Source organism: Geotrypetes seraphini, chromosome 6 (assembly GCF_902459505.1).
Source record: "Geotrypetes seraphini chromosome 6, aGeoSer1.1, whole genome shotgun sequence".
Taxonomy (NCBI): domain Eukaryota; kingdom Metazoa; phylum Chordata; class Amphibia; order Gymnophiona; family Dermophiidae; genus Geotrypetes; species Geotrypetes seraphini.
This window is the reverse complement of record NC_047089.1, coordinates 165,184,886-165,207,270: the sequence shown is the minus strand read 5'-3', so window position 1 is coordinate 165,207,270 and position 22,385 is coordinate 165,184,886.

Sequence of the window (22,385 nt, the reverse complement as noted above, 5' to 3'; positions counted from 1 at the left end):
TTGAAAACTGATCTTGTTAAACGTGTTTTAGGTAACAACTCTAATGAGTATTAATAGGTCTTAGTATTACGTACTGATCTAATTGTTCTTTTTTTACAATCTAATTATGTAAATCAAATCAAGTTCCTATTTCTAGGAGATACTTCGGGTATATAAATCTAAGACTTAGATTAGATTAGAACATCTGTCTAGAGGTGGTCAGAACATGTTTAGAGATCCATAAATTGAAACTTAACCAGGGAAGACAAAATTGTGATTTTACAGAAAAAGGTAGCTTTAAGTCCTGTTATTATTGCTGATGTTACTGTGATAGATTCCTCACTACAATGCTGTGTAGAGCTGTCAATATATGCTGCCTAAAGATAGATTTAGTGAAAACTGATAGCCCATAATTGTGGAATACTAAGATGTATTTTTAGTAAAAGCCAGAGTCCTTCTTACTATTGATAGGAGAACAAGGGAATGGCAAAGAGGGCCATTTTCAATATCTAAGTCTGACTTTGGACGTTTCCCATAAGATGTCCAAAGTCAGAAGTGGTGAAATGTTCATTTTCAAATGGGTTGTCCACATTTTATTTTTCCCTGAAATTGCCAACTTGGTCGTCTTGGCTGCCAGAATGTCTAGACCGACAGGACATCTAAGTCGCAAGATTGTTGGCGGTATATAAGAATAAAGTTATTATTATTATTATCTAACTTTATTCGCCATTTTCGACCACATAAACGTCCAAGTTAGAATTGTCCAAATCAGCACCATTTAGATATGGAATCGGCCACCATTATAATGGACTGGCTACCTAGACATCCCAACAGAGCAGTGGGGCACCTAAAGCAGACTGCTGTGAACTTCACATAAAGGGTGTCAGATATACTTGTACATCTCACCTTATACCCCTTATAATGTATGCTGAGCCCAACAATAATCCCCCAATGCCTACTATACCCACCTATCTACCATCCCAAAAGCCCTTATGGCTGCAGGTAGCACCTATATGTCAGTATAGTAGGGTTTTGGTGGATTCATACTTTCCACCATAAATGTTGTGATTATGTACTATTTCATGCAGCTATTTGGGGGTTGGAAGGGGGTCAGTTACCAGTGGGGGAGTGTGGAGGGGGTTCATACCTTCATACATCCAGTGGTCATCTGGTCAGTTTGGATACCTTTTTGGCATTTAGCCAAAAACAGTTCTCAGGTCAGAATGTCTAACGGCCTTTTTTACAAAGCTGCGCTAGCAGCTGCACTGCACTGACGGCCCCAAAGCCCATAGCGCAGCTTTGTAAAAGAGGCCTTAAGTTTCATCCAAGACGTCCTGCAATAGGTTTGATTATTACTGAAAGACATCCATATCTAAACCCACCCAAAACCCACCTCTAACACGCCCCTTTATGACTTAGACATTTTGGAGGGTGAACATCTCACAAAATGGCTAAAATAGTTGTTTTGGAAAATTGGCAGTTGCACATTTTGCTGAGAAAAACATCTAAGTGCTGATTTATTTTTGGACGTTTTTGTGTTTTGAAAATGGCTGTAATAGTATAACAAGTGGATTTCACCTATATGTGAAAAGAAAAAGCCCCCAACATTTAATTTTCTATACTGTTCTCCCAAGGGCAGTTATGTGAATTTATTCAGGTACTCAAATATTTTTTTCCTGTCTGTCCTGGTGGGCTCACAATCTATCTAATGTTCTTGGGGTAATGGGGGGATTAAATGACTTGTCCAGGGTCAGAGGGGAGCAGTGTGAGTTTGAACTCACAACCTCAGTGTGCTGAGGCTGTAGCTTTAACCATTGTTCTATACTCTCCCCTCCCCCCCCCATTTTGAAAATCAGTTATTGTACACAAGGAACACAATCTAGATTCAGGGTACATAATGACATACTTACAGGCTTAAACATCACATCTGTCCAGCAACAGGTAGAACAGGGAGCATCTTCTGGATACCCTTGGCACGTCTCCAAAAGAAGATTTTTGTTGCGGCAAATCAATAACTGGGGTCTTATGAAACTGTGATAGCAGTTTCTAGCACAGGGAGCCACGCTGAATGGCCCGCGCTGCTCCCAATGCTCTTTGAGTTCCTATGAGCGTCGGGAGCAGCGCAGCTCCCCGCGCTAGAAACTGCTATCCCAATTTTGTAAAAGAGGGGGTTAGTAAATTCACCAAGGCTTCCTCATACTGCTCAGATGGCCGGTTAAACCTGGTATGTATGGGGGTGTCAGGTCAAAAGCGCGCCGGGACAAAGGCGCGCCCAGACAATTGAGCACAGTGCGGAGGCGCGCACCACTCAAAATTACTGTTTTTAGGGCTCCGGCGGGGGGGAACCCCCCCACTTTACTTAATAGACATTGCGCCGTGTTGTGGGGGCGTTGTGGGGGTTTGGGGGGTTGTAACCCCCCACATTTTACTGAAAACCTCACTTTTTCCCTGTTTATAGGGAAAAAGTTAAGTTTACAGTAAAATATGGAGGGTTACAACCCCCCAAATCCCCCATAATGCCGGTGCGATGTCTATTAAGTAAAGTGGGGGGGTTCCCCAACAAAACCCCCCGTTGGAGCCCCTAAAAACAGTAATTTTAAGCGGCGCACACCTCCGCGCTGCACTCAATTGTCTGGGCGCGCCTTTGTCTTTCGCGCCGTTGTCTATGAACCATGTATGGGCACTGTAGCACTAAAGCATCCATCACATTCAGGGTCAGGTTTTGCATAGACAAGAAGAGTGTGCTCCAAAGAGAGATATTCTGGGGCTTCCACATCTGTAGGACTTTGGCTAACCGATGAAAACAAAAACAAAAACTGTGGATACAGATGTTCTGGAGATAATTTATTAAACACTGACATATAAAACCATGAAAATTCAATTTAAAAAGTACAATGATAAAAAATACTATGATAAAAATCCAACCGGACCCTACACGGTCCGTGTTTCGGCGAACACGCCTTCCTCAGGGGTCATTGTACTTTTTTAATTGAATTTTCATGGTTTTATATGTCAGTGTTTAATAAATTATCTCCAGAACATCTGCATCCACAGTTTTTGTTTTTGTTTTCATCGGTTTTCACTGTGGATCATTGGGTCTTCCCATTTTTCTTTGTTGGACTTTGGTTAACCTTCTTGTAATTACAATTGCTCTACCCGCCTAGAATGAAAGGTTTCTCTGTTTTGTTTTTCTGTTTTCTTTTGTTTCCTTTGATTCTTAGGGAGTTAGGCCCTTTAAAGTACTTTTGAGAATACACAAATGAGACATTCTAGCAAGTTTGATTTTTTTTTTTTTTGTCATTAGTTTGAGCTTTATTCACTCATTTCAAGATATTTGTGACCACTAGAGAACAGCTCTGCATATCCAAAAAGAGATATTAAGGGTCCTGTACATTATAATGAAACTCCAAACACATCCCAAGATTAAAAATAGGGGTTAGTTGCAAAAAAAAAACAAAAAACAAAAACCCTAAAGATATACAGTGCTCCTCAGTCTAATTTTTTTCCCCCCACAGGAAGTGATTTTTTTTTCACAATGAAGTTAGCAAATAATTTTTCCAGTATATATCACAAACTTGGGTGAATGAACGCCATTCCTACTTGTTACTGTAGCAAAGCAGCATATATTAATGAGATCCATTAATAACTCTGTGCAAATGCTCCATATTCATGGACAGATGCACTGGGAGGAGGTTACTCACCCTTGTGACAAGGAAAAATGATTGAGCCCCTGGGATAAGGAAAATAGTCTACGCAACCTCTTCCATCATCTTGCATAACCTGGTGCTAAGAAGAGAGCAGTTTAATTGTCACAGTTGGAAGGCTCATGCTTTTAAATCTGGTATAATAAACATTGTCGTTGTTTGGGGGATTGGAGGGAGTTCATAGAGAGAAGCACAAAAGACGAGAGCAGTAAAGGATCGCCTGGAACATCCCCATTCAGAGAGATACAAAGCTGGATGCAAGGAAGCTGGTTACAGCAGCAAAAACAATAAAAAATAAAAACCACCAGAATGGCATTGATCATAGATGTTATCAGTCCCAAGCGATTGCTATGTGAACGGTGGGGAGAGAAAGAGAAGCTCCTCAGAGACTATGAAATGCAGTCTGAGACCAAAATAATGTGGCAGAAGGATACAGAAATATTTTCCATTGTTTTGATTAAAAAGAATTTTCAAGCACGCCTCGATAGATTGCATCTTACAAACTCCAGAGAAAAGCCCTCTTTGGCATGATGCAAGTACTACAGTACAATGAGTGTTAATAGTAAATCTACGTCTATTCCACATACCCAAACTTAGGAGTGAGGTTCATTACTGCCGCGGTATATGCAAAACTAACTAAAAGGAATAGGAGGAAGGTCACTGTCAAAAATAAATCCAAGAAAAATAGCAGTGAGGGACAAACCAAGAGGAGGAAAAGAACAGCCAAGGAGTCTGAACTCATACAGTCCATGAAGTATTTCTGCTGAGCCAACACGGCCATGTTTCGGCGGATGTTGTCTGTGTCAGGGGGTCTGCTGTCCCACAATATTGATACATATAAGGCTGGAATTAGCCCACAAAAAGCCACTTCTAAGTTTCATTTGTCTAAATCCAAGCGCTGCCACTGCCACTTAGCTGTTCTTTTCCTCCCATTGGTTTGTCACTTCTTTGAAAAACCAACATGTTTGAAGATATTTCCCCCAAAGAAGCTTTGTTCTTTATAGGACGCCACTCCTTTTCTGCTCCTTATTTTTTGTTGTATTTTTCACTGATTCTCTGCCATCCTTGTTAAATAAGCATAAAAAGAGCTCATATTTATTTCAGCATGCAGCACTCGTGCATACCTCTGCCCCCTACCCCAACACACATCCTATATCCTAACGCTAAAGAAAAGAAATTCTGCAGCAGACAGTAAAGAAAAGATGCAAAGGAACATTGCTTGTTTTCATGTTTTCCCCCTTAAAAATAAAGATACTGCATAATCTTCTATTGCTGTTGTTTCGGGGGGGGGGGGGGGAGGGAGGGGATATTTTTCCTTTTTGTTTGGTTTTATTTACATGGCCTCCATCTGGACAGAGACTTGAGATAAATGGTAATATGTTAAGTTTTAAATCTGTCACATAACATTTTGTTTTATTCTTGGCATGCATTATCTATTCTCTTGGGTACACACCACGTGGGAGCAAAGCTCGTGTGTGTGTATTGTGATCACAAATAAAAGAGCATCACAGCAAGTTTTCAGCTGGCATCTGCCACAACCCTAAGTGAAAAGCATGCTAGCTGGAAAAATCAGGGAGATTGCATAATATTGCCCCTTCACATTACAGGGTTGTTGTGGAGACTGCAAGGACAGTCCTTTCATCTTTGGATCCCTTGATTTAGTCTTCTAAGTGGTAGCTGTGCTGGAATCATTTTTGGTGGGCTAAGAGCAAATGCAAGGAAACATTTTTTCCCCCTTTTGCTGAGGATATTGACAAAGGAAGCACTGGCTGATAGATGCTAGAAATGTTCCAGGGAACTTGGGGGGGGGAGGGGATGGGAGTTGTGTACAGAAGTGATTATTTTTCTTAAAATGGTGCTGCTTCTGTTTTGTTTCTTTAATATTGTATCTATTTAGCCTGTAACAAAGAAGAAAACCTCTGAAAATGAAATCCCATGGTATTTTTGTAGGCTGTTAGCTGTGCATTATTTAACACCCACAGCTTTATTTCCTTCTCCTCCACATGGATACACATTAAATTCCCTCAGTTTGCATATGGTGATAAAACACTACCACTGTTATTTGTTCAGTCACAATTAAACTGCTACTGATAGGATGCCCCATCCACAATATTAAATATCTCTAAAGAGCTTATTCAATTAAATTTGTTTGCATAGATATAAAATGAGGAATATCCTTTGTTGTTCTTTTTTTTAAATAAGGCCCTAAATCCTTCCTTTGGCAGTCAAAATACTAATAATCACAAAGACACAATGGGACTCATAATCAAAACATAAAGATGTCCAGAAACCGTCATAAGTCGGCACTTGCATGCCCTAATTGTTGTGACATCCAAGTGCCAATTTTCGAAGTCAACTTTCTGGATGTCTAGTGAGGCGTTTTGCCCGCTGTGTGTCCAAAGGTCTAGGGGGTGTCTTGGGAGGCATGTTATGTTATAAACGGGCTTGGGACAGGTTAGACATCTTGTGGTGAAAATCAAACCATTCCCAGAATTTCCTAGTCAGAAAGACGTTTTGGGCTAGACCTGTTCTAGAAGCATCTAAGTGCCATAAAGGTACCCAAACTGACCAGATGACTACTGGAGGGATTAAGTAATGACACACACACACACACACACCTCCAGTGGTCACTAAACCCCTCCCTCCCACCCACCCCCCAAAGATCTAAATGAAACAGTATATACATGTCTCTAGAATAGCAGCACTTGGTATGGGAAAGCCTAGTACAGCACCACACAGGTGTCTTAAGTAGCCAGGTAGGTTAGTGAAACATAGAGAGAAGATACCAGATCCATAGGAACTCTAACTACAACATCTATGGTATTACTAAGGAGCCCATCAAAACCCTACTATACAAAATTAGTCATGGACACTGTTCAGGTAATTAGGCCTGATGGGCCGCCGTGGGAGCGGACCGCTGAGCAGGATGGACCTCTGGTCTGACTCAGCAGAGGCAACTTCTTATGTTCTTATGTTCTTACTGCTATATAGATGCCACCTGCAGCCATAAAGTCTATTGGGGTGGTAGATAGGTGGGTTTAGTAGGTTTAGGGGGAGTTTTGGAGGGCTCACTGTAAATTATAAGGGGTATATGGTGAGATATATATCTGATACCCTTTATGTGAAATTCATAGCAGTGCCCTCTACCATGCCCCACTGATCTGTTGGGATGTCTGTCTGGCCAGCCCATTACAATGCTGGCTCCTCCCATGTCCAAATGGTCTGGGTTTGAATGTTTTGGACTTGAACGTTTCTGTGGTCGAAAATGGGGTTTAAAGGTTTACATCCTTTAGATGTCCTGTCAGCCCAAATGTCCAAGTACACAATTTTCAAAAATAAAAACTAGTGGTTTGCCTTTCAAAAATTGACATTTCTGAGCCTCCAAACTGAATGCCTTGCGGGAAATGGCAAAATTGGACTTAGACATCCTTTTTGAAAATGGCCCTCAATATCTTCTGCTAAACTCAACCTAGCCAAAATGGAACTTCTTGAGTTGCTTCCCCAGTCCTTCCTTTCTCAATCACTGTGAATAACAGAACTATCCTCCTAGTCCCTTGACTAGCAACCTTGGGATCCGCTTTCAGCTCTTCCTTTCATTCTCTACACACATCCACAAAATGTCCAAAATTCTTTCTCTGGCACCTCTCCAAAGCCCATTCCTTCCTATCTGAATATACTATCAGAACTCTTATCTGCTTTCTCATCACCTCTAGCTTAAACCATGGCAGGGCAAGATTACCGTAATCATTTGGCGAGCAGTAGGCAAACAAGTGCCTTGGGCCATTTATCATAATATAAAGATGTCATAAAATTCCCATAACTTGGCCCCATATTATTCTATCACTTTCTAAAAAAAATAGGGACTTTCCACTGTGGAGTATGTAAGTGCATAGAGCTTAACAAACAGTATAAGCAGAAAAAATTAAAAATTAAGACTGCTCATCCGATAAAGAAGTTGCTAAACCATCTACTTTAGTAGCTTCAGTTGTCCTTCTACCTGATAAATTTTGGATAATGAAGATGTTCTTCCAAAATAGACACTCAAAGAGTTTTGGGGTTTAAAAATTCAGATTTTTCCAGATGTTTCGCATGAGACTCAAAAGTGAAGAAGATAATTCTTGAAGTTAAAACCTGGAGTTTTGCTTATAGGGGGTACCTTTTATTTAAGATTCCCTTGTAAATGTGTAGTTAAATATAAATCCTTGAAATATGTATTTTTTGAACCTTCACACTTAACTACTTTCTGTCCCTAAAGCGTTTTGAAGGGGTTTGAAGTTTTTGAACTCTTAGAAATTAAATTCTGCCTCAGATGTTGGAACTTAGGGCTCCTTTTACTAAGGTGCGCTAGCGGTTTTAGCGCACGCTTAGTGCACACTACAATGCCACACGCGCTAAACGCTAACGCCTCCATAGAGCTTGCATTAGTATTTTTCATTTAGCGCGTTATCTTTAGCGTGCGCTAAAAGCACTAGCGTGCCTTAATAAAAGGAGCCCTTAGTTCTCCTAAGATTTTTGCAAGATTTTGTTTTTCTTCGTTCCAGCAATCAAGGATCTCCGCCCCCCTCCCGACACAGAGGAGCCGACTTCTAGAGGACTTTCACCACCGGAGGAGCCTGCCTTCTTCTCCGGCCCACCCTGCATCGAGAGAAGAGCGTGGGAGGCCTGCTCCGCCCCCCTACCGACACAGAGGAGCCGACTTCTAGAGGACTTTCACCACCGGAGGAGCTTGCCTTCTTCTCCGGCCCACCCTGCATCGAGAGAGGAGCGTGGGAGCCCTGCTCCGCCCCCCTCCCGACACAGAGGAGCCGACTTCTAGAGGACTTTCACCACCGGAGGAGCCTGCCTTCTTCTCCGGCCCACCCTGCATTGAGAGAGGAGCGTGGGAGCCCTGTTCCGCCCCCCTCCCGACACAGGCGATCCTGCTTTAAAAAACTTTCGCCACCGGAGGAGCCTGCCTTCTTCTCCAGCCCACCCTGCATTGAGAGAGGAGCGTGGGAGCCCTACTCTGCCCCCCTCCCGACACAGAGGAGCTGACTTCTAGAGGACTTTCACCACCGGAGAAGCCTGCCTTCTTCTCTGGCCCACCCTGCATCGAGAGAGGAGCGTGGGAGCCCTACTCCGCCCCCCTCCCGACACAGAGGAGCCGACTTCTAGAGGACTTTCACCACCGGAGGAGCCTGCCTTCTTCTCCGGCCCACCCTGCATCGAGAGAGGAGCGTGGGAGCCCTGCTCCGCCCCCCTCCCGACACAGAGGAGCCTACTTTTACTGTTGTTTGAATACCACCTGTTATTCCTGCCTGTTATTATCCTGTTACCAAGTATATCTTTCCAACCGCTCCGATTCTTACCCCTCCTACCATTGTCCATCCAGCCCATTGCCTAGCAAATCACCCAGCTCTCTCTCCTAACGCTCAGTCAGTTTAGATAGTACAGCCCACCCTCTGCCAAGGATCAGGCTCCAACCCAACCCCCTCCCTCTCCTGATACATATTGCCTAGCACTCCCCCCGACAAAGCTTTCCCCCCAAAAAACAAAAACAAAACCATGAAGCCGCCTTTCTGGATCCTTCTCCTCCTGCTCTGCTCTTCTCCCTACACCACCCCCTGCCTGAAACCTCCTTCCCCTAACCTTCCCGACCCCTCAATTGATTTCAACTTCTGTCCTGGCCTCAGAATCCCCACGCTACTTCGCTCCAGAAACCATCCCTCCAAAAAAAATCCTCGAAGAGTCAACCACACATCCTTAAAGCCCATTCCCCCCGCCAACCTCCCTAACCTTGCCTCTGACTCGCTTACCCTGGTCCCAACACTCTATTGCAATGCCAGATCCGCTTGCAATAAGACTCAAATCCTGAAGGACCTTCTTGAGGACTCTGACCCGGGATTCCTATGTATCACAGAATCCTGGATTACGAAAGATGACATATTTACTCAAAATGAACTTTGCTCCCACGGCTACCAAGGTCTGTTCTCTCCCAGAACTAACCGAATAGGAGGCGGTCTGGCACTAATTTACAAATCCTTCTTCGATGTCCAGCTCATCGAAAAGAGCTGCCACACCTCCCTAGAATACATGTTAGCCTCGGTCAACGACGAACTCCAACCTCACCCACTGGGCATCCTACTTCTTTATCACCCACCTGCCCCTTGGAACAAATCCTCCTATCTCGTTCTCGAAACCATATCAAACGCCTTCCTTAAATTTCAAAGACTCTTCATCATCGGGGACATCAATCTCCACTTTGACGACAATACCAACAAGGACACGATTGAACTGAAGAGCTTCCTCGCCTCTCTCGGTTTTTCACCCCCCTCACCATCCCCATCCCATGAATAGGGTCACACTCTAGACCTTATTACTTTCCTTGATCTTACCGCTTACAAAACCTCAGTCGTTGACACCTGCTGGGAACAGGTCCCCTGATCTGACCACTTCCTTGGGACCTTCTCCATCCCCATTTCATGTCACATCTCGGGGCTCCTCCCCTCTCCTCTAATTCCATCACCTTTTGCAAAAAAATTTCAAGTGACCTGTTCTGGACAAAATTTCTTAATCAACTCTCCTCCGCTCCTAAACCTGCAGATCCCGAATCCAACTGGCATAACTGGACTGCCCTCTCCGAATTCACCTACCACTCCCTCGCCCCCCTTTCCACCAAATCCATCTCTTACCCTCGCAAAGCCCCCTGGTACCTCCCTTATCATAGAGAACTTAAGCAGAAATGTCGAGCCCTGGAGCGCAAATGGAAAAAATCTAATTCCCCTACAGACAAACAATCCTGGAGAGCCAACATTAAGCACTATAATTCTACATTTTAAAAAGCAAGAAAGAACTTCTATGGCGAGAAAATCTCCAGATCCAATAACCAGAGTAGCACACTTTTCAAAATCTGGCGCTCTCTAACCTCCAAAAAAGACTCCACCTCTTTCCCCTCCTCTCTCTCAGCCGATGTTCTAGCAAATTTCTTCAATGATAAGGTCACTACCCTACGCAGCTCCTTCCCTCCTGCAGTCTCCTACAACTCCCTGGTGCTCACTGACCCCAACCCTACACTATCGGCCTCCAGCGCTATCCCAGCCGACAGACTCTGGGCTGCCTTCGACCAAGTATCCGATTCCACCATCCTCAAACTCTGTCTCAAAATGAAATCCTGCAACTGTTCTTTAGACCCTTTCCCCTCCTACCTCTATGAGGAAATACCCACTCAAGCCATCTCTTCCATTAGCAAACTCCTAAACTCCGCTCTACATTCGGGCCTTTTCTCCCCAGATATGGGTCATATTGCCTTAACCACTCTATTGAAAAAACCCGACTTCGACCTTTCCACTCCATCCAGCTATAGATCCCTCTCCTAACCAAGATGCTCGAGTCCATCATATCGACACAATTCTCATCCTACCTAGAGAAATTCTCCATCCTCTTACCCTACCAATACGGCTTTCGTCCCAATTTCAGCACCGAATCCCTACTAACCTCCCTAATCTCTAAGGTCCAACAACTTCACTTCCGCAACAAGTTCGCTGTCCTCTTGCAATTTGACCTCTCTGCCGCTTTCGACGTTGTCCATCACGACATTCTACTCTACCAACTTTCCGAGATTGGCATCACCTCCACTGTCCTTGAATGGTTCTCAAAATTCCTTCGCTCCCGCTCCTACATTGTCAACATGAATGGTACCTCTTCCTCCCCCTGGACACCAATCTGTGGAGTCCCGCAAGGTTCACCATTTTCTCCTATCCTCTTCAACATTTATATGTCCTCCCTAAAACTCCTCCATCTATCCCCCCTTGAAACAATTTACACCTATGCTGATGACATCCTTGTCCTTCTCGAGACTGATTCGAACTTCACCGATCTCCCATTGAACATATCCTCCTGTATCTCAAACCTCCAATCTTGGGCCCACTCCGTCCAAATGAAATTGAACGAATCCAAGACAAAACTACTTTGGCTTGGCCCAAAATTAGCTCAGCTACCCCCCTCAATCCCATTGCCTTCCGGCTCCTCTCTGCAGCTCGAATTCTCCAATAAGGTCCTAGGCGTCATCATTGATTCTACACTGTCCTTCAACGACCACCTCAACTCCCTGGTAAAAAAATGCTATTTCAGCCTTCACATGCTGAGATCAGTAAGATCCTGTTTCCATCAAAATCATTTTGCCATTCTCATCCAATCCATCATCCTCTCCAGACTGGACTATTGCAATTCCATCTTCATATGCCTAACAAAGAAAAACCTCCACAGACTCCAGCGGATCCAAAACGCCGCGGCCAAACTTATCTTTTCTAAAAGTAAATTCGATCACGTCTCACCACTCCTTTCCAAGCTCCACTGGCTTCCAATAACTTCCAGAGTCCACTTCAAATGCATCAGCCTAACCTTCAAGATCCTCCACGGCATCCTTCCTCCATTAATTCCTATATCCTGGAATTCCTCGAATCTTAGTACCTCCAGACCTACCCAAAAATCGAAACTATCCTTCCCCTCATTAAAAGGCATCTCACACCCAGGAAAACTGGGGACTTCCCTCCTCTTCAGATTCACCGAGCTCTGGAATAACCTCACCTCCCCCCTTCGGAACCTGAGTGCTCTCCAACCCTTCCGCAAACATCTGAAAACCTGGCTTTTCTCTAAAATCTAACCTCTCCCCCTCTCTCACATCCTATCTTTCCACCATTCTTCTCCCCTCCGATCTTCATCTAACCCTTTCCCTGGAGTTCCTTTCTTATCACTATCCCTGTAAACCGTGCCGAGCTCCATGACCATGGAGATGGTGCAGTATAAAAACCTAAGGTTTAGTTTAGTTTTAGTTTAGACTTGAGATGGATTAGCTTATGTATTTTCTTTCTAGATATAGATTGTATTATTTGTTCTTAGCTAATACTTTCTTTTCTGTACAAGATTAATTCTTGATACTGTATATTTAAAATTGATAAATAATAAATAAATAAAAATTAAGACTGCTTATACTGGTGTTACGGTCTTATCATCTCTGTCTACTTCCTATTCCCTCTTACTCAGCTGTAATAACACATGCTAGTTGAGTTTGTATTATATAAATTAGGGACGAGCAGCTCAAAAATTTTCATCTCATGTCTTTTCTCATCTTGTTTACAGGAATGTTTGTTTTATTCAGGGGTGGTCATTATCTCATGAACCCCACCTTTTTCAAAAGCACGGAAGAGGTTTTTAGCGCCAGCGGCTGAATGCTCTGTACTTCTCTGATGCTCATAGCGTTCCTATGAGCATCGGAGCAGTGCAGTGCATTCAGTGCGCCGGCTGGCGCTATAAACCTTCTTCTGCACTTTTAGAAAAGGGGGGTATATGAGCTATTTTGGTAAGAGTGCATTCTCTTTGAAAGAGAATTAATTCTTCTGGAAGAGTGTGCTCTCATTCAAAAGAGTGCGCACCTTTCACAAAGAGTGCAAACTATTCACAGAGGGCCAGAGTTGGGTTAGGTAAGCCCAGAAGAAAGCAGCGACACTATAGGCATACCCTTACATATTTGGGTCAAAATACTGTCTCTATCCAGTATTTTGACTCAAATACTGGATAGAGACAGACCTGGTAACTGGAGAGCCAGGCTAGAAATAAGTAGAGTGTGCTATTGTGCCAAAAGACAGTAATGTGTGCTGTGGCCCTGCAGGAGCAAACCACCCAAGGGCACTGTCACATTCAAGAATTATGTTTTGAGTTTGCTTTCTTCCTTCCTGTGAACTAGACAGGACCTTCACAGGCCCCACACCTTCAATAAATATTATTTGCTTTTGCCTACACCTGCTGTATGGTCTATCTTACCTGGGGGTCTGGTTCCACTCATGGTTCCACATGCACACTCTGTGAAAATTTTGCACTATTTCAAAAAACTGTGCCCCCCTTCAGAAGCATGCACACTATTAACACCAACCCCCCCCCCCCACACACACACACACACACACACACAAAAAAAAACATTTCAGCATTTTTCCTGTTTTCTTTTGAAAATGAATTCAACAACTTAAGAAATGTCATGATTTCCCATGTCATTTCAAATGAATGCACATTGTGGATTTGTGGATTTCTTTACTGACTTGATGAAGAGAATATAGTTCTTAAAAGCTTGTCAAAGATAAGTTAGACTAACTACAGCTTGTTTATAGACCCTTATTTCTACCTTTTCATGAAGAAACTCTATCTCATTTTGCTCCTGTTTCTGTCTCCTGGGAGATACCTACTATGTCCTTACAGGTTATGTGACTATTACCTGAAGACAGACCCTTAAAAAGAGTTTAGAAACTCTCTCCTTCTGATTCCCTCAAATGAAAACCTCCCAGAGCCCCTCTCTGCCTTTTTGATGGCTCCTCCAGACAAGTCTCTTAGGCCCAAATGCACTAAACTCACCGTGAGTCTAATGATTGTCACTAAACCAATTGAGCCGGTGTAGCGTTAACCTTATTTTACCGATGAATGTACACAATGGCTCACCTCGTGCTTTTCCGTATGTTCATTACAACCTCTGACTCTGCTATGTAAACAACCTTAATAGTATAAGGTCATTAATATTAAAACCAGCACACCGATTGATGTCCTAACATCGCTTCGTGATACACAAAATGTAGCTCAGACTTCTAATGACCCAAAATAACCAACAGCTCTAGACCAGTCACAAGTATGTTACTAACAGGTCTGCCATGAAATCAAAATATAAGATTTATCATCTTACATGGGGAAGGCCATATACTCGTGCGTTATAGGCACGTTTTAAGCACATGTGTTGAAGGTGTGACTTATGCGCGCTCATTAAAGGTGTAAAGTTAAAAGGGGGAAGCATATGAGGGGGCACAGAAAAGATGTGCCCCAACCAGAGAATTTTTGTTGGTTCAATACACAGCGGAAATCATCAGAAAAGTCTAAATTCTGCCTGACTTTGCTTTTCCAACTGCATAAGAAACAGGAAAATCACAGCCGGCAGTCTTTTTAAATCACTTTTGCGACACGAATGCTCTACAGCTAAGACATCTTTGGTGCACACCTATGACGTACGCCTATGACCAGCCACAATAAGACACGCCTATGATTGATGCTCATGCGGGCCTACGGAACTTTCCTTGGTTCATGTGCACATTTGTGCCTGTATCAAGTAGACTATGCTGCGCATGTTTCAAGGCCGCTTTCCAAATGACCAATCAGATGGGATTATGGCGAAACCTCTGCAAAATTCATTTGCATGCAAAGTTCTTTGAACTTCGATCGCTGTTTTAAAATTGGACAATTTATTGGCCCACAGCAACCCACCTGACTTTAACAACAATTTTAGTGCATCCAAGCCTTAGTGTGGTCTCTTTGATTCACTTCCCACTTTAGAACTCATATCTTTTAATGATAGGTTTTTCTATTTTCAACTCTTTGATAAATGGAATAAAATCTCATATTCATTTAATAAGCTTGCCTGGTCTTAGTGGGGAGCAGGAAATCTTTCTCCTTATGGTTTCTCTACTGACCCATGGTTGCAAAAGTCTCACTAATTAGTTGCCTGGCAACCCTCTCCACAGCTCCTTCTGTTAAAAAGAGTTAAAAGGAAAAGCTCAGTAGGAGGGCCACAATAGAATACTCCCAGCCTCCATACACTGGACTATTCCTATGATTAATTCTAATCACCTATATCAGTTTCTTCCTCCAGCTTCTTCTTTTTTTGTGCTTAACTTAACCCCAGCCTTGCAAAAGCCCATTCTTAACCTTTATTAGACAATGCTCTTTCCCTTGAAAGAAAAACTCTGGAAACAAAAAGGGCAGGAGTTTTTATATTGCTTAGAAGCACATACAGGAGGGTCAGAAGTAAGGTGACAAAATCTGTCTTCTCTTCCTTGGCAAATGCATGTGCATGCTGGAGGCCATGCCATATCAAGGGCTATGCAGACAGTATTTGGCTCCACAGGGCACAAATATGGTGGAGCACAAAAATAGCTCCCAGTCAAATATCTCCTCTCAGTAATGGTGATAAAGCAATTAGGGTGAGGAGGGGGCACCAGTAGTCCTATGGAGCACAACTAAAGCTTGATAAAGTTGTGGTTAGACGTTAGAGCTATTAGTTAGTGCCATCGACTTGTGTTCCAGTCCTAGCAACTTGATGAATTACAGCTCTAAAAAGAAATTGTCCAGTAAGGTCCGCCAGTGTCATCCCCATGGTTGTTTTCAGCGTGTCCAGCCATCTGATTCCAGGTTGCCCTCTTCACCTGGTTTCTTCGATCTTCCCAAACATGATGTCCTTCTCCAATGATCTTTCTCTTCTGATGGTGGGACCAAAATAAGAGCTAGAGCAGGGATCTCAAAGTCTCTCCTTGAGGGCCACAATCCAGTCGGGTTTTTAGGATTTCCCCGATGAATATGCATTGAAAGCAATGCATGCACATAGATCTCATGCATATTCATTGGGGAAATCCTGAAAACCCGACTGGATTGCGGCTTGAGGAACTTTGAGATCCCTGAGCTAGAGTTATGTACAGCCAAAAAAAAGTTTGATCGATGCTTATTTAAAATAAATTTTGCCCTATCTAGAGGCATTTTTAATATTTGTTTGACTTATTTTTTAAAAAAGTACATATGCCCTCCATACCTACTGAAAAACACAAGCATATTATTCCTATCCCTACTTCTACAATGGATATACTCATCATTACTAGAGGGTTATTTCCCACAAGAACTCAGCGAAATCATAATAACTCCGAAATTAAAGGACCCTAAAGGAGCAAAAGACCAACCTTCCAATTACAGACCCATTGCCTCAATCCCATTGTACATCAAGCTGATGGAAGGTCTCGTAGCAAAAACTTTAGCCTCTTACCTAGAGAATCACAATATACTCCACCCCACACAATCGGAATTCAGAGCCAGATACAGCACAGAGACATTACTAGGAACACTAATGGATACTGCAAGACAACACCTCTATACAGGCAAGAAAATCATGCTGATACAACTAGACCTTTCTGCAGCCTTCGACTTGGTAGACCACGACATGCTTCTACAAACTCTCAACTCAATAGGAATCTCAGACAAGGTACTTGCATGGTTCAAAGGATTCCTGCAATCAAGAACTTACAGAGTTAAAACAATGCAAGAAAAATCAGAACCATGGTCTAACCCCTGCGGAGTTCCCCAAGGATCACCCCTATCACCCACACTATTCAATATATACATAGCCTCCTTCAGCTACTACCTAGATAATCATGGCATAAGTTCATACAGCTACGCAGATGACATCACTATTCTCATGCCCTTCGACCAACCAGAACCCGTCATGACTAGCATAATACACAAAACTCTAAAATCAGTTGAAATTTGGATGACAGAGCACAAATTAAAACTTAACCCTGGCAAAACAAATTTCATCCTACTAGAAAACAATAAAACTCCAACATTAACTAATCTTGTAATAAACTCGATCTCATACCCAATACAACCTACACTAAAATTGCTAGGAATCACAATTGACAGAGGCTGTACTATGCAACCCCAAATTAACAAAATAATAAAGGCATCGTTCATGACCAAGAGAAATCTAAGAAAAATCCGAACATTCTTCGAAAAGAAGCAATTCCTACTATTGGTACAATCTCTTATCCTTGGGATGATAGACTACTGCAACATGCTATACCTACCTTGTCCTGCGACCATGATGAAGCAATTGCAGACAATACAGAATACAGCCCTGAGACTTGTATATTTCCTAAAAAAATATGACCATATCACAGAGGCATATCATGACTCGCACTGGCTTCCAATAGAAGCGAGAGTACACTTCAAATTCTACTGCTTACTTTACAAGGCTCTCAATGGAGAGGGCCCAACCTACTGGAATAGCCGACTAAATCAATCCTCCTCAATCAGACATAGAAGATCCCACTCACTTTTCTCTCACCCATCATCCAAAGATGTCAAACGAAAAAAACTTTATGACAACCTAATAGCCTCCAAAGCAGCAAAACTGGACAGACAAATCACTACTCTGTTATCTTCAACTTCAGACTACAAAGCCTTCAGGATAGATATTAAACCATACTCTTCAAAAAACACATAAAACCTATCCAGCACAACCAATCCCAACCAAATATCTAACACTCTATTTACCCTTAGATCTCTCTAATACTCTTTTATCTATCAAACGTTATCTAAAACCCATAATTTCACCCTATTCTTATCTCCTAAAGACCTCCACTTCCCTTTGGTAACTCTTTATCCAATGTTTATTACCTTAAAAAATTCTATGTCATCGCTTATTCTATTCCTTTTAATTTGAATGTAATTCTTGTTTTTAGTTTGAATGTAATCTGCCTTGAACCGCAAGGTAATGACAGAATAGAAATCACTAATGTAATGTAATGTAATATGTCCAGATTCTGTACATGGTGCTTAAATTGGCCAGCACCTAGAAAAATGGCCACAGCCGTGTGTCATTCATGCTTAGGCGCTATTTACAGAATCGCACCTAGTGGTGCCTATGTAAAAACTTAGATGCTGGAAATGTAGGTGAGGGTTTTAAAGGCCTATATTTCAGGCACCTAAGTTTTTAGAGAACCGCTTAACTGCACCTAAGTCAGACTTTGCCCATAGAAACGCCCACTTAGGCATTAGGCTCCACTAAGCGCCATGCAATAGGTGCCTATCTTTCATAGAATTGCCCAATTATTTTTTTTTCCAATTATTGAGGCTATTGAGGGTATTTTGCCAATCTGTTCCTTATTGTTTACTTGCAAGGAGTTTGGGCTATTCATTTATATTCTGCTTACACTTAAGCAGAGCACAAAAAGCATTCATAATAAAATACATATCAAGACTAAACAAACATAAAAATGCAACAAATTCATATAAGAACTCTGCATCATAACCTATGTTGACTCCTCTCATATACTTTGTTCCTGAGAGCAGTTCTGTCAGCACCTCAAAGTAATTGAACATTTGTTTCCTCGTGGGAGCTGTACTGGAAATTGATTAGAAAGCTTATCAATAATCTCTGGTGAGGGAGCGGTGTTATTTATTCATATGACAAGGCAATTTAGAGTCTTTACATATTTTTTAAAAAATTGATTAAACACAAGAGACAACAACTTAACTTAACTTTTAAGATTTCATATCTTGATCAACAAATCTACTTTCTGGACACTGAGGGGCTGATTCTGTAAACAGGTGTCTACTGATTTTTGTATAACGTCAACCATTCTTGTATTGTTTGATGGTTGTACAGTCTGTGTTGCAATTCACAATAAACATAATTATTTTTTTAAAAAAGGATGCATGTTAAAAAAAAACAAAAACACCTGTGGCAGGCCGCCTACACTGTAGGTGCTTGTTGCAGGTGTAGGAACACTTAAGCGTGCCTATGACTGGGCGTGGTTTTGCCTGGAAGTTACCTTGGGCGAGGTTAAACAACCCTAGGCGTCTCCCTAGAGCCACGACAGGCACCTGAAATGTAGCTCAGCAAAATGCTGGCCATTTCAAAAGCTAAAACTAGACGCAGCTAGCTGAGCCGATTGCACTAAGGGAATCCCTGATCAGCTGACCCAGCAGGCCTCCCCGAAGCCTTGGCTTAGAGAAGTCCTGCCAGCTCAGCTGATCAAGGGTAAATACCCCTGCCATGATCAGCTGAGTAGCTGCAGCAGGGAACCCCCTGACATCGGCAGGAGGGATGCCCACTCCCTCCTGCTGGAACTCCAGACCCCCCCCAGTGACGTAGGCAGCCAGGAAGGATGCCACTTCCTCCTGATGCCCAAGCCCCCCTCAAACGGCAACATCCCTGAACCTTCAGACTCCCCCGACATTCCCTCAAACCTTTGCCCCCCCAGCACCTCCATAACTTCTACACCCCGTCCCTTAAAACAATCTCAACATCCCCCACCCCCCACCTCTCATACCTTTAATGAAGGAAAGGAAGGCCAGAGGGATACTTACTCCCTCCAGCTGGCAGGGCCAATTAGGGCCTTAGGCCTCCTTCCCGGTGCATCCTGGGATGGAATGGGCATGGCTTAAGACTCCAATTGAAGTACCTGTATTTAAACCACTTTGAGTGTGGTTGTAAAACTACAAAAAGGTAGTATAGAAATCCCAATCTCTTTCCCTAACCAATTTTAGCACAAGTTTAGCATATGAGTCCCTACTGCCTACAAAATAGGTGGTAGTAGAAGGCCACATTCTAATGGGAAAATTAGCAAGTAGCCATTAATGGAAAAATCTGAAATTCAGTCATTTTGCCCCTGCATTAAAAATGGTCTTAGTGAGCAGGAAAGACCTATAAAAGTTAGTTGATCAGCGTCTGCGTTTGGTTTCTTCAGGATAGGTCGGACCACGGCGATTTTCAAGGTCGCAGGTACTTCTCTAGATTTTAGGGATTCATTGATTAGAGGATGAATTGACTGAAGGAAGGCTAATGTTGCCTAATACTTAGACTGACTCTGTCATCTACTGAATCAGTGAAAAGTTGAAAGATCCCAAACACTTTCTAGGGGTTAAATGGTAATGGATACATTGATACAGGAACTAGTGCTTACAAATGGAAAAACATTTCTAATGTCCAGGAAGGCAGCCACCCAAATACCAATGATCTGTTATTGTTTAATTTAAAGGCGAGCAGAGACAAGGACACAAACATGTCAAAGCCTTGGATTTTAAAATTTTCAGCTGCAGTGAAATGGGGGAGTACCAGGGTGGGAGAATGGAAAACAGTGAAGTGTGGAATAAGCAACAAATCTTTGTGATAACAAAGAAAAAAATAGAAAACTGATACAGTAGTCAAAAGAGGTGCCTGAGAAAGTCAGAAGAAAAAGAATGCAAAACAAAACACCTTATGGTAACGGACTGATATTATCTTTATAAAGTTATCTTGTCGTTGAAAATATTTTGTGTGCTCTTTAAAAAAAAAAGAGAGAGAGACTGCCAAAATTCTCACAGGACAGCGTTCACACTTTGGAGAGACTGATGAACTTTGAAAAATATTGAATCGCTACATTTCATATCAGGTCTCTTGAGAAAGCCAATTGTGATACAATTCAAACTCCTCTTACTGACCTAAAAATGCACTCACTCAGCTGCCCCTCATTATTTCTCTTTGCTTATCTCCCCCTGTGTTCCCACCCCCTCCTCGTGAGCTCCGCTCAGCTGGTAAGTCCCTCCTATCTGTGCCCTTCTCATCAACTGCCAACTCCAGACTCTGTCCCTTCTGCCTTGCTGCGCCGTATGCTTGGAACAATCTGCCCAAACTCTATGGTGGGCTCAGTCTCTGGCAGTGTTCTAGGCCCAGTTAAAAGCCCAACTCTTTGAGAGTGCTTTCAACTCCTAACTCCGCTCACCTTGGGTTCTGCATCCCCAGCCCTATATGTCATGTCTGTCTGACCAAGTTAGATTGTAAGCTCTTCTGAGCAGGGACAGTCTATAAATGTCAAAATGTACAGTGCTGCGTATACCTTTCAGCACTATATAAGTGATAAGTAGTAGTGGTAGTAGACGACATAAGGTCCATGTTGGGAATCTTTTCATTAGTAGAGTGTTTTGTAGAGATAGATATACTTTTGGACTTTACGAAACAACCATTTTCATTATTAGGCTCTGGTGTTATGATTACACTGTGCTGAGCTGTTGCTGTTGCTCCTTTGGATTTTGGCAGTCTCTCAACTCTTATGAGCACACAAAATATTTTCAATGAGAAAGTAACTTTATAAAGATATTATCAGTCCTTTAAGACTTTTTGTTTTGCAGTATATCTGCCTTTCAGTGTTACTATTTTCTCTGCATTATTCAAGAGCAAAATGGCATTTGAAACAAGAATCTAAGCTGCCTGTTAACTAAATAACTGCCAAGTTTTTCAGCTATCATGCTTTAATTTCAAAAATGGGGGCAGGGCCAGCATCTGCCCTGCAGTTACTTTTTTTTTTTTTAATAAATCTTTATTAATTTTTCATTCTAAAACAATGCATTAAAATATACATATACATATAATTAACTTCAAAATTGCATTTACATCAATAATAAAAATACTTCACAAACATTTCCCCCTCCCTCCCACCCCAATACAAAAACAAAAACAAAATGCAATGAACGGCAACGGGCCCCCTGCAAGCTTGAATGGCAACGGGCCACCCTCCTGGCATCAACCGCAATGGGACCTCCTCCCGGCATCAACAGCAATGCAGCTGGATCTGTTACTGGAAGGTCCCACGATGACTGCTTCTGCTGGTCCATCCACCTCCGACATCATTTACTTGTTCCGGAAAAAGTGACGTCGGAGGGGGATGGACCGGCAGAAGCAGTCATCGCAGGATCTTCCAGTAACAGATCCAGCTGCATTGCAGTTGATGCCGGGAGGGGGGCCCATTGCCGTTGCTGCAGGGATGGGCCGTTGCCATTGCTGCGGGGGGGGGGGGGGCATTGCCGTTGCTGCGGGGGGGGTGGTGGCATTGTCGTTGCTGTGGGGGGGGCGTTGCCTTCAGCTGTTATAATGTTGCTTTCGAGCAAAGGAGCTCAGATGGCAGAGCCAGCAGCAAGGTTTGAAGGGGGAGAAAGGAGCATGGAAGGGTGGTGGAGGAAGAGAAAGGGGGCAGGGTGGTATGGAAGGGTTGTGAGAAGGATGGTATGGAAGGGTGGTGGAGGAAGAGAAAGGGGGCAGGGTGGTATGGAAGGGTTGTGAGAAGGATAGTATGGAAGGGTGGTGGAGAAAGAGAAAGGGGGCAGGGTGGT